The sequence below is a fragment of the Callospermophilus lateralis genome, chromosome 10 (genome assembly GCF_048772815.1).
Source record: "Callospermophilus lateralis isolate mCalLat2 chromosome 10, mCalLat2.hap1, whole genome shotgun sequence".
Lineage (NCBI taxonomy): Eukaryota > Metazoa > Chordata > Mammalia > Rodentia > Sciuridae > Callospermophilus > Callospermophilus lateralis.
The window spans coordinates 25,871,932-25,884,334 of record NC_135314.1 but is presented as its reverse complement, the minus strand read 5'-3'; the positions used below and the strand labels follow the sequence as shown (position 1 = coordinate 25,884,334).

At 35.6% G+C, this 12,403-nt stretch overlaps 1 non-coding gene across 1 annotated transcript; it reads left to right on the top strand.

Moving 5' to 3' along the window:
- The first annotated feature begins 10,824 nt into the window (after positions 1 to 10,824).
- Positions 10,825 to 10,932, top strand: LOC143409019 (U6 spliceosomal RNA). Its single transcript, XR_013092538.2, has one exon. It is a non-coding gene; the product is annotated as a U6 spliceosomal RNA (small nuclear RNA).
- The last annotated feature ends 1,471 nt before the right edge of the window (positions 10,933 to 12,403 follow it).

Genomic DNA, 12,403 nt, shown 5'->3' with positions numbered 1-12,403 from the left:
CTTCAATATGGTGGTCATCGTGCACATCTGAATTTAAGAGAGACAAGCAAGAATATAAAGAGTTACATAATGAGTAAGGATTCTACTTCTGGCTTCATATTTTGAACCAACATTACTAGTAAAGGCAGGGAAAAAAAATCAAACAAGGTATTTAAAAAGCACACAAAGTAAAAATAGAGAACAATTATCAGGTCAATATCCAGAAAAAGATAGAAGTCCAAAAGTGGGTCTGGCTTAGAGAGCAATGTTTTTCCTGAGGATCTCAGTGGCTGGGAACCTGACCAGCACTTGTGACAGCCTCCCAGGCACAAAGTGGTCAAGGCTGGAATCTAGGCCCATACTTGAGCCTTAGGCCCTATCGGTTACATTCTAAAATAAGTTCAAGTAAAACTTCCCTAGCACAGACTGCAACTCCGCTTCGGAGCAACTAAAGCTCCCACGTTGGGGTCAGGAGTCCTTGAGCTTCTTGCAATTGAGAAATTGCGTTTTTAATTCTACTTCATTTTCCTTTCTGCAGAGTGTTTCTTTGCCTGGATACAGAATTCCAATGAGAAAAGCTGTTCAGGAAACTACTAAGGTAACATAAAGTGATGTGGCCATGCGTTTAGCAAAAGGGAATTTTTATTTATCATGCTAAAGAATTTAGAGAAAAATATGGCCCCTTATTTCATTTTAAAAAATAAATAAAAATTAAACTTTTCTACAGGAGACCAAACAAGGGCCATTCATATATTTGACTTTCTTTGGATAATGTGTTTAAGTGGCTTTGCACATGGGCCATGTGGAGATTGGTGACAAGATGCAGAACAAAAATAATTCTGAGTGATGTTTGAATTTTACCAAGTCTTAGCAGAGAGCAGCAAATCTTACATCTCAATGAAACACTTAATATAATTAGTCTGTGCCCTTTAGCATTGATGGATTTTGACTTTTGTGAAATAGGAATATTTTCTGAAGTTCTTGATACATAGTTTCCAGATATAACCAAGAGTAGGATCTCTTAAGCAACAGAAGTGATTTGTAGCAGGCAGCAGTATGAACTTTCATAATGTGCTACTCTCCTTAAAATATCCCCTTATATCTTCCTGTTTGATTCATTTTTCTGATTCTCAATATGTCAGAATAAAATGTTCCCATGCTTTCATTTTGGAGAATACAACTCTTATTTTGCAATTTTAATTGCAATTTATCTACTCTGTTCTTTATACTATTTTCATGTGGGCCACTATGTTAAGTGAGCAAAGCCTGAGTCACCAGATGCTGACTTGCAGAAAAGAATGGATCTAATGTCCTCAAGTATATTCTCTGGTGATAGTTACATGGCTGATCTTATAGTTCAATATACTAAATAGGAGTCTACATGTAGGATATTCAAGATCATTTCAGATTTTAAGTAAAATCAACTGAGAATTATGATTATAAAAGAAAAAAACCTGGAGGCATTTTTAACCAGATGAGATACAAAATGATGTTTCCCTCCAAATCTTCCCTGATGGTTAATTTTATGTGTCAACTATGGTGTTCAGTTGTTTAGTGTTAAAAAAAAAAAATCTAGTCTAAATGTTATTGAAAAGGTATTATTTAAATGTGGCTAACATTTACACAAATTGACTTTAAGTAAAGCAGATCATATAATGTGGGAAGGCCACATTCAAGTTGAAGGCCTTGAGAGCAGAGACTGAGGTTTCCCCAAAGTAGAAGGAATCCCATTTCCAGACTGCAATGTGGAAATTCTGCCTTAGTTTCCAGACTTCAGGAAAGAAAACTTTACATCTATATTTTTTTCTATAAATAAACATGTATATTTGTATTTTTAAGTGTCTCTATTTCTCTGGAGAACCCTCACTAGTATCCATTCCAAATTATTGAATGAACAGGCTCAGGATATAGGTCAGTGATGAAGTGCTTGCTTAGCACACTTGAGGCCCTAAGTTCAATTCTCAGTATGTGATGGGAAAAAAAAAGAAAGAAAAAAAAAAGAAAAAAGAAAGAAATCAACCCTGGTGTTAACAAAGTTATTGAATGAAGTTGACTACAATAAATTCTCAACAGTTATTTGTAAAACTTTATGTAAATATAGGATGCATCTAACACATGATCTTAGAGTGATATTTTAATGCTGCTTCTGCATTTTACTTTAAACAAAGTGGATAATAGTCACTTGCCATTTATCACATAAAACTACTTTAGACTTTCTAGGAAGATATGTTCTTTAGACCATCCTAGATTTCTTTCCTGAGTATCACAGTATCTTTCATACTAATCCTTAAAGAGTGCTAAAGATTATTCTTTTCCTCCCTCCCTTAAAATGAAAGTAATTTAGTTATATAATCTTATAATCATTTGTGAACTCCAGGGTAAATGGTTTGTTTTTGTTTGTTTCTCTCTTTCTTTCATGCAAGCAGTTATTACCACCAATTTTTTCCTATTTTGGAAAAATTCAATTTCAATATGTTTACATCTATGAAAATAAATACAGCCCATTCTCTAAAATAATCACCAGAGAATTACTATGAAGGATAATTTTCCATAGTCATGAGTGTTAGTGCCATTGCTAATGTCAGCAGTCTAGAGGTTAAAAAAAAAAAAAGAAGAGTCAGCAGTGGAGAAGTCTGGAAAACAAGTGTTATGAGTATATGAAAGATGCTTTTCACATTTTCATCTCAATTCTCTAATCTTGCTGCAGCCAAGTGGGAGAGAGAGGCCTGGGTTTCAGTCAGTAAGAAGGGAAAAATTTAAAAGGTACATTTAAGGTCATTTCTCAATCTTATAGATGAATCAGATTGAATATATCACTAATAGTCGTGATGGAAAATATATCAAATGTAGGCAGCTGAGTGGAGGAGATGGAGGGAATGGAAAGAACATTTGATTAAAAAGTCCAAAATTATATAATACATTAAACTTGTAATTTTTCAAATGTGCTTCTTTATATAGTCACTTGTAGACAATGGTTAAAAGTATTAGTTTCTCCAAAACACAATTGGGAAGGTTTTTAACAATGTTATATAAGTACCAATGTTCACAGTAGAGTAAGAGAATTTTATCTTAGCAACTGGTACCAGTGATCTAAAAATGTTTCACCCGTGTATGAGCACCCTAGGATTCTTTACATAGTTTTTCCCATTATAAATCAGCAAGTCTGATTTCTTTTCATGTATATAACATCAACCCAACTGGCAACTTTTTACGTGTAGTGTGTCTCTTTGCTAAATTGACATCTAACTTGAGTGACAGGTGTGGATAAAATAAGAAAAAGGGGAGACATTTGGGTCATGGGCTACCTCTTTGGGGAAATCCGTTTGATGAGGTGCTAAAAGAATAATTCTCAAACAACTGAGAAAGAGCCATTAGACAAGAAAAAGGAATCTGCTTCCAAAGGCAGGAGATGCTTTATGGAAGGTGGGTGAAATTCTTCCATATAACTTTATTTCCAGTTCTTGAACTTAGATTTGTGAGTTTTTAATTCCATTTCTTTAAACCATCTAATTCTATTGCAAAGATCTATACTATTGTACAGTTTATGAATTCATGCTAAAATACTTTAGTGGTAGCAATGCTCTCTCACAGAACTTGTTCCCATGTGAACACAGGATTACTGAATCAGCAGTTTCACAACTCTTTGCCATGATTGCTAAATTCCCATACCAGAATATCACAGGACTTAGGATATATCCAGACCAGATAACCAAATCCACTTTGTCTTAATTTCTCCAGGGGTATTTTGCTCATGTCAGTCTATTTTCTCTATCAATTAAGGCACTGTTTTAGAATAAGTAACAGAAACACACTGTATCTAGCTTATGCTTATATAATTTTGTAAAAAAAACAAAAAAACACCAAGAACTCACTAGTATGAATAGAGATCTCACCTCTGTAAGTGGCATCTACTTAGCATCTCATCAAGCCCAGATTGGGCACTGCTGCTGAAAATGAATCTTTACTCCTTACTATTCCTGTATGCCTCATAGAGGAGATTCAACATGTGCTCAAAATCCAGTGGAGGGAACTAAACATTAGCACTGCTTGGCTGCCAGAGTGTGCCCTATTCTCGCTGTCCTTTACATTGAAAAATAATATATTGCATTCCAACAAGATAATATTTATGGAAAATTACCCTGTTATGGTTTAGATATGAGGTATCCCTCAAAAGCTCATGTGTGACATACTGCAGGAATATTCAGAGGCAAAGTGATTAGATTATGAGAGGGTAACCTAATCAGTGACTTAATACACTTTGACAAATGTAGGCAGGTACTGAGTGGTTAGAGGAGGTAAGTCACTGGGGCCGTGCGTTTGGGTTATATACTTTGTCCCTGGTGAGCAGAGCTTACTCTCTGTTTCCTATTATCATGTTCTAAACGCCCTTCCTCCTCCACACCCTTCCACCATGATGTTCTGCCTCAGCTGGGGCCCAGAGTTCTGGAGTTGGCTATGTATGGAATGAGACTTCTGAAACCATTTTCTCCTCTAAAATTGTCTTTTGGTCACAGTGGTGAAAAAACTGACTCAAACATCACCGATAAGATGTCAGATCACCTCAAAGGGTAATTGGCTCTTGAAGTTTTAAATATCTCTATGTACTAACATAGTCTCCACTGCTGACAGAAGTAACTTCTAAAGTAACTAAATCTATTTCACCTCTGAATTACTTCCACACTATATATGTCTTGGCATTTTCCCCTACTAAGTATCAAAAGCAACTTTTCGTTGCTGCTGTTGTTGTTCAGTCATCATGAACCTATTAACTTGTGTTGATTTGCAAGGCTGCGTTCAAATCACTTCCAAAATAGCAACAACTAAACCTCCTTCCATCATAGACTTATCAACAATATTCATTTGCTAGTCTCTGGCAGGAGACAATTACTTTTCTACTACAAAAGGTCATCTTGCTTGAACTTGTATTTCCTGCTTCCCAGGCATTTTGAGTAGGAAGAAGGATGACCTCCACACCATCTACAATAATGATTTGCATCATCTTAATTTGACTGGAACCTGACATCCCCAGATTCCTGATTGTCTGCATTCCACAATGTAGGGTGTGGCAAGCCACCCAATTCTTTTAATTCATAAACTATTCAGAAAAGTTTTTCAAAGCTTTTTATACCTGTTCTCATGAAGGGAGGGAAATTTTTGAACTCTAGGCTTCAATATATCTATGATATGCATTCAATATGTAAATGATCCTACATAGCACATTTGTTCACTTGATTTTAGGCATGTAGTGATAGTTTTCTCAAGACAAGAAGAGAGTAAATCATGTTCATCACTGGTACTCAATAAAATTGAGGAAAACATGATTGAGACACTAAAAGATTATTTTTGAAAAAAATCACATGTCAAGTAACAAATGAGTATCACACACTACAAAAGGTATAAGAAATAATTGGTGGTTAGTGGTGGAGGTGATGATGGTGATTACACCTCTTCCCCAAGTTTTACTTCAAAGAGAACAGGTTTGATTCCCTCATGTATTTAAGTATAAATCAGCCCCAAATTTAATTTCATCTATTTCCTCCTAGTAAGAACTTCTGGTTTTATTACCCTAGGGGAAGATACTTACCTGTTAATTTATTCTGCTATTACTAAAAATATCTATCCAAATCAGATTTTGAGTAAAGATTTAGCTCCCAAACTTGAGACTGCTTTGTATGATCCCTGTGTTACCAGCTTTTAGTGTGTATAGCTTTGCACTGTAGCCAGGTTAATACCCTGAGTTGCTGTATCCAAGGGTAAATACCTAATAATGTGGGGGGAAAAAGCACCCTATCTTTTTGTCCAAAGCATGAATGTATGTTTTCACATCACACTTCCATCTGAGAATTAATATTCCTTATAAAAGGAATGATTTTAAAGACTGCTTATGATCATAGCTTAGGCAGAACTATAGTTACTCAATGGAAAAAGAAATCATCTCTTTTAATAGACTGGTGCTACAGGATTTTCTAGTAGGAACTCCAAATTATCATTGTGGTAGTCCTTCTGGGTTGGTTTTATGAGCTTAAAGGAATGAATGATGGTTGGACTGGTTCACTCTCATTCTACAGCACCTAACATGTTGTTTGCTATACATTTACATTTGAGCAAGTTTTAGTGCCAAACACCATGTAAAATGAACTATGGACATATGGATATGGAAAGGAAGGGACTTCAAATATTTTACAAATCCTCCATGCATCGATTATGGTTAGGAACTTCTTTCTTAGATCAGAAAAACATGTTGGACTCCTAAGGCAACATCACTTCTAATTTTTTTTTCTTTTTTCCAATATGGGACTCAAACCCAGGTTCTTGCACATGCTCGGCAAGGACTCTACAACTGAGCTATGCCCTCAGCCTTGAATGTTTGCCTTTCAATCCACTTGCTTTTAAATATAAAGTGCCAAGTAAATAACAAAGTGGAGAAAATGGAATCCCACAGAGTTTTTGGTGCTGTTCTTTGATGAAGATGTCAGTAAGACAATAAATCTACACCTAATTTCCTTTTCCATGATTGCCACTGGATGGGTTTCCAGGGAATAGTGGAGAATAATACATATAGGAGAGTCAGTAAAAAAAAAAAAAAAAAAAGAATGAAAGGGGTATGGTTCATGATGTGATTATGCCCTTCTCAAATAATCATGAATTTGAAAAGGCTTGGGAGTGTCAAATAATAATGAATCATGCAGATATTATAATTCCTTTCTCCTAAGACATTGCTTAATAAATTAATTTGGGGGGCAGGATCTCTTGTCAGAAGTTTCTAGTTCTGGTCTAGCAGTGTATAAGGAGCTTAGAAGATGCCACTTCATCCTAAATAAACTGAAACACCAACAACTCTTCTCAAATCAACAAGAGAAGTGAGATCACAGGGCAAACTCTGACCCCTAAATCAGAGAGACAGACAGATAAATATAAGGAATCACGACTTACCAGAGCAAAAAAGCTCAACGGAAACCAGTAGAAAACCTGATCTGTAATTAACAAATTGCTGGAATCCCAGTGGGGACCAATGTAACAAACAAAAACTCCCAAGGGGTCTACACAATTTTGTGAGTTTAACTTGTTGGAGCTCACCCAGGTCCTTTCAATGAATAATAGAGAAAAAAAAATCCTCTTATTCTTCCAGCAGAGGAGGGGGAAAGGAAGCATCTTAAAATATGCCTGAGCATTCTGTTCTACTTAGTAAGGTCTGCCCATTGAGGAAGCTGTTGGCAACCAAAGCTTCACTGAGTGAAATACTCACTCCAGCTCCTCTAGCTTCAACTTCCACTGACTCTAGCCATCCACCTCACCAAGAGAAAGGGAAGAGGATGGAGAAACATTTGTGAGGGTCACAGTTGGAAGATCAAGGCTCAATGAAAGCTGAGACCTAATCCTAAACCTGTAGAACACCTGCCCTCCACCAGGTTACTAAATTCTTACAGCATTTCCTTTTACCCAGCACTCATGTACTGATGGTAAACAAAAAGGCAACATTGTCAGAAGAACGTGTTTTACTATTAAAGCCACCATATAAAATTAGTAGGAGTAATTTATGCCACCAGAGGCAGCATAAACACCAATGTTTAGGGACACAAGAAGCAAAAAGAACACACAAAAAAGTAACATGACAAGTCCTAAGAAACACAATAACTCTCTAACGGTGAACCACAACGAAAATTAATAAATTTCCTGACAAAGAACTCAAAAGAATGATTTTTTTAAAAAAACTTAACAAGATACAAGAGAATATAAACAGGTATTTCAGTAAATTTGGAAGACAATTCATGCCATCAATTAGAATTTCAGCAAAATTATTAGAGATCACGAAAAAGAACCAATCAGAAATTTGAAACTAACGTCTCAGCAAATAAAGTAGAAAATAGTTGAGAACCTCAACAGCAAAATTGATCAGAATAAAGAATTTCTAAACTTGATGACATAAATACCCAGAGATTAAATAAAGAAAAAGTATTTAAAAGAATGAAGAAATGTTTAGAGACATATAAGACACCATTAAGCAAGCCAAAAGAAAACCAATCCAATGAAACAGGTGCTGAAAACTTTCCAAATGGCAGGAAATATATGGGCATACAAGTCCATCAAGTTCAAGTGACCCCAGATAGATTCAACCAAAGAAAAACTCCCAAAATTATCTTTGAGGCATATTATAGCAAAACTGTCAAAAGTACAAGACAAAGATAGAATTCTAAAAACAAGAGAAAACAAGTCATGAAGGAATCCCTATTAGACTTCTGTGCAGAAATCTTATAGGCCAAGAAAAAAATGGGATGATATATTCCTGATCCTTCAAGGGAAAAAAATGGAAATCAAGAATACTATACCCAGAAAAGCTATCCTTCAGAAATATCCTTCAGAAATGAAGACTTATCAAAACAAAAGCTGAAGCAATTTCACCATCAGACTGGCCACACAGAATAACTTAAAGGGGTCCTATAGTAAAAGCAAAAGATCAATAACTACTTTATGAAAATACATGAAAGCATAAAACCCAATAATAGAGCAGACACACAAAAGAGAAAAAAATAGAATCAAACCCTATGGATATAAAAAACCACCAAATCATGAAGATGTAAAAGGTAAAGAGATAAAGGAAAAAGGATATTTAAAACAACCAGAAAAAAAAGATAACAGAATGACAGGAGTATGTCTTATCATTAATAACCTTGAAAATAAATGTATTTAATTCCCCAATTAAAAGATAGAGATTCATTGAATGGTTAAAAAGAAGTTAGACCTGATAATACGCTGCCTATGAGAAACTCACTTCAACAATAAAGACACACATAGACAGAAAATGAAAAGATAGAAAAGGATATAACCATGGAAATGGAAAGCAATTGTGAGTAGGAGTAGCCCTATTTATATCAAATAACACACTTTAAATAAAAATATGTAAAAAGAACCAATGAAGGTCGTTAAATAACTATTATAAATAGATATGTACACAACACTGGTATGTCCAAGAATAAAACAAAATATTATTATATCTAAAAAGAGACATTGACTCTAACACCCAATTTTCATCAATTGAAAGTGTATCCAGATTAAAAAAATCAATAAAGAAATCTTGAAGTTAACTATTCTATAGACCAAATGGACCAAACAGATATTTACAGAACATTCCACCCAACTACTAGAAAAGACATACTCTTCTCATCAGCACATGGAACATTCTCCAGGGTAGACCATATGTTAGACTACAAAACAAGTCTTGACAAATTAAAAAAAATAATAATTGAAATCATGGCATGTGTATTCTTTGATCACAACAGAATAAAACTAGAAATCAACAAAAGAAATTCTAAAAATTCTATGAATACATGGAAATTAAATAACATTTTCCCAATGACCAACTTATTAACAGAGAAACCAAAATAAATTAAAATTCTTGAAATTTATAAACAAAAATAACACCTAAAACTATAAACGGCAGAAAAATAGTGTGCTATGGATTGAATGTCTTCTATAAAACTCATGGTGAAATTTAATTGCTAATGCTATGGTATGGGACACAGACTCTTTAAGAGATGGTTAGGCCAAGTGGGATTCTTCCACATGTGTGAGGTTAATGCCTTCACTGAGCATATGAAAGTTGCTCCACATGCCATTAGGCAAATGCATGTTCAAACAGCAAGAAATCACTATGCCCAGATAGCTAGATGTGTTACTTGCCTTTCCATTAGTCTGAAAAAAAAAATTAAAAAACTGAGCTAATCAATTTAGAACAATGTCAAGGTTTTTGTTTTGTTTTGTTTTTTCACAGCTTTGGAGCATTCAGTCCATAGTCAGTTGACCTGTTGTTTGGGGCTGTGGTGGTGAGGCAGTGAATGCATCATGGCAGAAGAATGTGGAGGAGAATGCTGCTCACCTCTAATGGCTGGGAAGCAAAAGAGAAAAATAGGAAAGGAACTGGATTCCCCCTATTGCCTTCAAGGGCACATCCCCAGTGCCTCCCAGTAGGCACACGTTTCAAGTTCCACGACCTCCCAAGAGTATGAGACAAAGTCTTTATTTAACGTATGGGCCTTTGGGGCACATTCTAGATACAAACTATGGCACTGGTAAAGTATGATTTCTGAGTATGTCTGAAAGGATATTTCTGGAAAAGACTGGCGATTGAATCAGCAGTATGAATGAGGACTATCTGCTCTCACCCATTATGGTCAGGACCATCTGGTTGGCTGAGCACCCAGATAGAACAAAAGGCAGAAGAAAGGTGAATTTTCTCTCTTTTCTGGAGCTAGAATATTCTCCTCCAGGTTCTCATCCCTTAGTATTCAGGGACTTGCACCAGTTCTCCCTTAGTTTTTTAGGCCTTCGACCTTGCTCTGAGAGGTACCCCAGTTCTCAGGTCTTCACACTTGGACGGAACCATGCTGCTGACTTCTCTGGCTCTCCATCTTTCAGATACCTGATCTATCATGGTACTTTTCAGATTTTATAACTGTATGAACCAGTTGCCCTAATAAATCCCCTATTTATTTCCTATAGGTTCTTTCTTTTTGCAGAATCCTGGTTTATAAAGACTTCAGCAGTTCTGTTCACACAAAACCCTACACATGCATGTTTATAGCAGTTTTATTCATAATTGCCCAAGCTTGGAAGCAAGCGAGATGTCCTTCAAGAGTTGAGCAGACAAAACGTGGCACATTGATAAAATGAAATATTATTCAAATCAAAAGGAAATTAATTATCAAGTCATGAAGACAATGTGGAAGAATGTATATGCATATTACTAAATGAAGAAAAACCCATCTGAAAAGACTACATGCTTTGTGATTCCAGGTATACAATATTCTGGAAAATTAAAAAACTACAAAGACAGTAAAAATATCAATGGTGCAATAGCTATGGCTTCACATATAATAAAATTAGATGATACAGAAAAGATTAGCACAGCCCACGCACAAGAATGACTGACAAATTCATTACAAATTCCGTATTTTAAAGAAAGAGTATAAACTATCGGCTGTAGATGATGATTATCTGTCAATGTAGGTTCAATGATTATAACAAATGTACCACTCTGGTGGGGGAGATTAATAATAGGGGAGGGAGACTGCATGTGTGGAAGCAGGGATATATGGGAAATTTCTGTTATGTGAGTTCAGTTTTGCTGTGAACTTAAAATTGCTCTAAAAAAACCCAAACCCCTGGCTCTAGGAAATATAATGATTTCTAAACACACTCTGTATACACACACACACACACACACACACACACTAACTGTAGGATAAAATTCAATTGCTTAGACAACTTTGAACCATCTCCTTATTTCTATCCTTCTCATCACAAAATGCTTCTAAACTTATATTCAATAACTAGCATATGATGAGGACAACAGGGAAGAGGGATAAGTATGAATTAAAGTGTTAGTAGCAAAAGATGCTTGGGAAAGTAGACACACACTCTCCTCACTCCTTAAAGCGTTTTCATATAAAAGGACTAGAACCCAAACACATTGTGTTGCTCCTGAGTGACTTAAGCTAATTGGAAAGGATTTTACTGTGTTTAAAGCAGAACTTAGTAATCATGGACAATAAATAGAAAACTGGAGGGATCATACTGGTGATTTTCGTTTAGTTCCTAACTTGACTTCTACTTGAGACATCATCCCAGGTTTAGTAGTAAAATAGAAATTACTGCAAAAAGCCAGATGGTAATAACGTTGTCTAACTCAAACTCGTTTAAACCTTAGAGATCTGCTAATATGTGAAAATATTGGGAGACTTGGCAGCTAGAGAAAGGAGAATAAAAAGCTAAGACAATGATGCTATTATTTTACTGTTTCACAGTAGCTTCCCCTCACATTAATCATTACCTTAACCATCGAGTCATTTTTCTTGAACGTTTTGAAGTAACCTCCAGTCTTTTCCATTGCTGGTCTATCTTCTATATTGCTTTAGATCATTCTAAGTTACAAATAGAATTACTGCCTGAGTATAATAGGTATTTAAATATTGGTTTGAGTAAATGAAGTTTCCTCCCATGGTGAAAACACTCCTATGGCTTCCCATTTGTCTATACTGCAAAGTCTAAATTCCTTCGCATGATGCAGGAGACTTCAAAGCTCCCTGCATCCCCTTCTCAGTTCTTCTCACCTGCACCTCTTGGTTATCCTGACTGAGATGGTCTCTTAGATTTCAAAGCTTTTCCATGTACTGCTTCCTCCTGCTGTCATGCTGTTTTTTCCTTCTCTGTCCTCAAAGTTTCTATTCCTTATTGGAATTTTCCCAGATGGGTTCCAGATAGATCAAGTCAGTCCCATCAAAGTTCCCATGAAACTATTAAACTTATCATGCCTTTCAAGCATAGGGTTGTTTACATAGTTGGCTATCTGTTAAAACAGTGTCTTATGAGGGAAGAGCTCAATCTGATTGTCAATGTCAAGGCAAAGAGCATGGTAGAGTAAATACAG